The following is a 5851-nucleotide window of genomic DNA, read 5'->3' as shown; positions in this document are numbered from 1 at the left end:
TCTATTGCTTTTTTTTTTGTACCTTTTTTTTGCTGCTGTTTTTGCACCAGTTTTTTTACTGCTTTTTTTTTTTTGCTGCTTTTTGGCTAGTCTGGTGTTCTATTACTTTTTTTTTTTGGTTGGTGTTTGGTTCTCTGCAAATGGATGAGGGCTAAGTCTACTGTTTAGTTCCTTCCGTTAGGCGTATGACAGAATGAGACGGCAGGTGTGTATTTGTTAACAGAACTGAAAGTCCAGGTGCTTTTTTGTTAATATTTAAAGTTTAGATGCTTTTTTTGGAGTTGGCTGAAAGTTCAGGTGTTTTTTTGAAATTTTCCCTATCAAGTATGCCAAGCATTTTAAGGAATACAACATGTCAAATGAGAGGTGGCATTAAGAACATCCGCGGTGGAATATTCAAAATTAAAAAGTTGCTAAATATTTGGTCAAAAAAGTGTTCACATTGAAATAACCAAACTTAGCAACCTCTTAGCAACTCATCAAATTTTGGTCTTTGAATAATCAAAGCTAGTAACCATTTGCCAAAAACCAAATTTAATGGTCCTCACATTTTATCAATCAACTACACCCATCATTAAACAAAAACATTCTCTCTCTCTCTCTCTCTCTCTCTCTCTCTCTCTCTCTCTCTCTCTCTCCTTTCTTTTTCAACAATGGTCCTAAGATAATTTTTTTTAAAAACAAATTTTCTTTTTTGCAAATTTTATTTTTTATTAAAACTATTTTTTAATCAAAACAGTTCATGAATTTTTTTATCAAAAACTACAAAAACTTTTTTTAAAACTGTTTTTTTTTTCAAAAATTGTTTTGATTTTAAAACTTTTTTGTGATAACTGTTTTTTGTAAAAGAAAAAAATATTTCCTAAAAATATTTTCTATTTCTAATAACCTATTTTTAGTAGTTTGAAAAGTATTTTTTTTATAAATATTTTCTATGTTCACAATTTTTAGATTTTTATAGTTTGAAAATGTGATATGGCAAGTGTTTGTTATTAAATTTTGATTATGCTATTGTGGGCCTCTACCTTGCTAAACTTAACAACCCCTTAACTGGTTAATCAAAAGGTGCACTTTTGGTTATGTCACTACGGATGCTCTAGGAGCTTTTAAATCAAGCCCTAACTTTGGCACAAGTACCCATTAGTTCAAGCTCTAATTCAATCTTGTTCTAACTCATCCCTGTTTAAAAATGATACGCCCACCGCATCTTTGGCCACTGCACGCTGTGTGGGCCCACTCCGGTCCCCACACGGATGATCCAAGCCGTTCAATAATTAAAAAATGAGTATGGATACCCTTTTGCTCTCTGGATCTGTAATACCCCTAATCTTTAATTGTGTTTTAAGTTAATTATGTGTTGAGTTTTGAGTTAACTGTGTTGTTATTGGCTTAACTTGCATCTAATAATTTTTCTGTTAGCCTAGAAAAACAAAACAGATATCTTCTACGTTCTTCCTTTCTCTTGTTCCTATCACAAAACGGAGAGAGAGAGAGAGAGAGAGAGAGAGAGAGAGAGAGAGAGAGAGAGAGAGAGAGAGAGAGAGAGAGAGAGAGAAATTAGGGGAAACCTTATTTGCCTTGAAATTGAAGATTTAACTTGGTAATTCTTGCATCTACTACTTGAATTCATGTTTTGTATGTTGAATTCCATGCTTTAGTAGTTGAATTTCATGTTTAGTTGATGAATCTTGCATGTATTTGGTGAACTTGGATTCGGGGAGGAATACCACTTGAATATCTTGAATTGATGAGTTTAAAGCTTGTTTTGATGCATGAATTTGATGTTCTTAGAGTAGCTCTTCTATATCTCTAAGTTTGAGCATGATTAGTGAGGTTTTGATGTGAGTTCAAAGTATTTTGGAAGGGTTTAAGAGTTGGAAATTGAAGGAAGAACAAGATGTAATTTCTGGAAAATCTACAGATTTGAGAAATTTTGTATCTGTCCTGATTTTGTGGATTTTTTTGAGGCAGTTTCTACACTCTAAAAATTATGAGATTTTTACGGAGAGTTCCTCTATGAGTCTTCTATCTATGGTAAAAATTTCGGAATCATATTCAAAGTATTGAATTTTGTAAAAATTCATGACCTTGCAGCGCGCAGTTTCGGACTGTGCTGACTGCACAAACACGTGTTAGGAAAACGGCCATAATTTTGAGCTCGGGCGATGAAATCGCAATCCTTTTTCTGATTTTGAAATTAGATTCATAGAACTTAAAAATTATGTGGAGTTTGCACCTTAGTTATATCTGTGCAAAGTCAGATTTTAAGTTGAAGTTGATGAAATTGCAGATTCTGAAATTATTTCTTGAGATTGGTTGTCTAACTTCATATCTTTCACTCTAGGACCTTAAGTGTCACACCCCACCCTGGGCCAGCACTCCAATGAGCCCAAACCGACGTGAGGGTGTAACATCAACCACCAGCCCATTCCTATAACTCAAATTCTAGCAATTAAATTAACCAACAGCCATTTTATTGATAACGCAAAACTTAACGTTCTTACAAACACAACGGAAGTCTAAAGAAAACATTAAAACTATACAACAAACTAATATCAACACGAGCTGCAACTAGATTCCTATCTACAGTGTCTCGCCAAAACTCGCCAAGTCTTCTTAACACGCTACCCTAAGCGAGGGTACAACCACAAGACGATCGGCAATGGATATCTACAATGCCTGCAAAACTGGATTCCAAAATGGAATCCGAGAGTCTTTATGAGACATGGATGTAATTCCATATTAAAGGTACAACTTAAAAGATAATCTCAACTTGTAACAGTTTATCGAGAAACAAAAAGCAATTAAAAGCAACACCGGGCACACAACCAATAATTTAAAGGCATAAAACCTTTTGGCATTAAGCCAATCACCGAGCACATAGCCAATAATTTAAGGCATAAAAGCCTTTTGGCATAAAGCCAATCACCGGGCACTAAGCCAACAATCAAGTTCAATTCAATATAGAACAACATCTATGAATCAAACACTCACCTTGTACTCCAAAAGAAAGTACAACTTATGGTTTCGGTGCTCCTTGATTCACCGACTCGTCACCTATCCACAAGCCAAACATTTTAATATAGAAATACTTTTAAGTCTTTAACAAATGCATTAACAATATCCTGCATCTGTTCAACAATACAATACAACGTTTAATTTAGTCAAATTCGGTGTCCAACTCTTATTTTTTGCAATTATAAACACCTATCGCTGTTCTTTAAAACATGTTTACAGTAATACAACAACTCCAGCTACCAATACACAATTACAACACCTATACTTCATATATTTCAACTTCCAAAACAGTTTCAGCATGTAGCACGTGTTTCCAGCACTTTCAGCAATTCTATGTTGGAAATACCAAAATTCAGCCAGACAATCTATTGTATTTTGGCCATACTTTTCTTTAGGTTTCAACGAGTATTACAAGACCACCACCACTAGCAAGAAGACTTTTAGTACATCAATCTAGATATAAAATTTGCTCAAATTGGACTCCGGAAGACTAAGATATGCTCAATTGAAATTACATAACAAGAAACACGAAATTACGATTTCAACAAGACAGTCTACGATCGAAAGCTCATAAAAAATCACATACTCAATCTTTTCCAATAATTCCAACACTAAAACATCACCAATTGATCAATGTTTAAGACTCATGAGAACCCATAGTCATTAAGCATATTCAACTATGATAAAATTGATGAACAGCACAGCTCCAAAAGCTGCCCAGAATTCCAGAATCTCCAAAACCTGAACTTTAATTCAAAAACTGCTATAATCTAGAAAGAGTCACGGCACAACCCATACATATTCAAAAAGATATACGAGTCTAGTTTCGGAATCAAGCAACGGTGCGTAAAACCGATACCCGAGCAAGAAGTTATGCCCGTTTTTCCAACACGTGTCTGTGCTGTCTGCACAGACGCAAATCAGACACCAGTTCTGTCCACGAATTTTGTAGGCCAAACCACTTCGAGTTATTTTCTGAAAATTTAACACGATGCAATAGACTCACAGATGAACCTTCAGGATTTTTTTCAAGAATTTAGAAGATTTCTAGGTACCTTGAATAAATTCGTCAAAACATGACAGATTATCAACTTGTTCAAACACAGTTATGCATGTTCATCATATACACGAATTTTCTGAAATAAAAACTCAATTCCAACCTCAAAAACCCTCTCCCATGGCTTCAATTCAGAGCATATTAGATGCAGAACAAGAAACTTAGCATGAGAAATAGAAAATTTAATACTTAAAGAAGATGGAAAATACCTAGTTAAGCTTCAATTTGACCTAACCTAATTCCTCCTTTCTTTCTTCTCCACCGTTGCGCTCTCTCTCTCTCTCTCTCTCTCTCTCTCTCTAACGTTGAACAAAACCTCCCTGGATAGATTTCCTTTTTTTTTTTTTCCTTTTTTTTTAAAAGAAACACACACACACACGGCACTCATGCACAATTTTAAAAAAAAATTGCACTTTAGTCCTTTAAGTTATTAAATATAATATTTAAGCATCTCAATTAAAAAGGATGTTACATTATGTTCATTAAAGATAGGCTTATTTAGTATTTTCTAATCATGTTTTGTTGTCTAATTGTTTTAGAAAGTTTAAGTGGTTCGTAGAGTCAAGGTGAGTGATTTAATACCTAAATTACATGGTTTTGAACTTGTTTTCCTTAACGAGCTTATTTGAACAAGTTTTATAAATTGTGTACTCCATGGAATAGCAATGGAAGGTGGACCTATTTGTGAAATATTTGCTAACCTATTTAATGGCATTCCCAACGTCCGGTCTTGCTAGGGGACGGCTTAATGGCTAGTAAGGGTGTTTGAGGTTGGTGTGTGTTTTGGGATAATGCGTAGACGTCTGGCTTATCCACTATCGAGGACGCCTGGTAGCTTTTGAATTTTGAATAGCGGAATGTGCATTATATTTGGCTGATGGATTTGAGTTCTTTGTTTTGAAATTCTATCAAATTATTTTGCATTGTCTATGGAAGGCATGTGAGTTATGTATTAATCATTCACACGAGCTTTGACTTATGTATTTTCTTTTCCACCTTTCAGGAAGTGACGCGTAGGGTGGCGTGGTGTTTACTTTTGGGATGTGTCGTATTTCTTTTTGGAAACTTGTAGAAAGGAAGTTGTGCTTGTGGACACTTAGGTTTGTACATGGTTTGTTAGCTTTTGAGTTTGTAAGTAAGCACAGCTCTGAGAGGTTTACCTTTTGGTTTGTAAAACCCATGTAAGACTTTGGTTTGTTATCAATAAAAAGCTAGCTTTTTGCTTCCGCTGTTATGTTTTAGTTCTTTTGATTATCACTTGTTTAAGTGATATTTGATTTGTGATTTGGCTTTAGTGAGAAATCACTAGCATTTGTCATGATTAAGACCTCAAGGGACGGGTCAGGGCCGTGACAGGATCGTAGTTGCTTGGGTATCGATACCCATGATAAAGGGTATCGATACCTCTGCTCTCCCGAACTTTGTGTTAGAGGGTATTGATACCTCTTAAGAAAGGTATTAATACCCAAGCCTTTTAGGCTATTTCTTTTCTTGATCCTCTTCCATTGGCCTAGTGTGCTATGAGACTCCCTTCAACTCACTCCATGACATCGAAATACATATTCCTTTGGTCGTAGACGTTCTTTTTTCGTAAACTCATGTTGGATGGGACTTGGATATTTTTGTGCATTAGTTGATTACGTTTACAATTGTTGACTCTTTGTGACATAGTAGAAAGATTGGAGTTGGGTTATAAATAAAATGATACACATGGATTTGTTAAATGGCACATGTGATAAAATGGTTGATAGTTGATTGGAAATTGAAATATGAATT

General features: G+C 34.9%; 2 long non-coding RNA genes across 2 annotated transcripts; one reads left to right on the top strand and one right to left on the bottom strand.

Annotated features, from left to right (window-relative positions):
• The first annotated feature begins 1554 nt into the window (after nucleotides 1-1554).
• LOC131324850 (uncharacterized) lies at nucleotides 1555-5307 on the top strand. Its single transcript, XR_009199467.1, has 2 exons — nucleotides 1555-1600; nucleotides 4615-5307. It is a non-coding gene; the product is annotated as an uncharacterized LOC131324850 (long non-coding RNA).
• On the bottom strand, nucleotides 2453-4409 carry LOC131324849 (uncharacterized). Its single transcript, XR_009199466.1, has 3 exons — nucleotides 4285-4409; nucleotides 2995-3057; nucleotides 2453-2687 (listed from the first exon to the last, which is right to left on the bottom strand). It is a non-coding gene; the product is annotated as an uncharacterized LOC131324849 (long non-coding RNA).
• Nucleotides 5308-5851: the final 544 nt, after the last annotated feature.

Source organism: Rhododendron vialii, chromosome 4a (genome assembly GCF_030253575.1).
Source record: "Rhododendron vialii isolate Sample 1 chromosome 4a, ASM3025357v1".
Lineage (NCBI taxonomy): Eukaryota > Viridiplantae > Streptophyta > Magnoliopsida > Ericales > Ericaceae > Rhododendron > Rhododendron vialii.
This window is presented reverse-complemented; position numbering and strand designations above follow the sequence as displayed.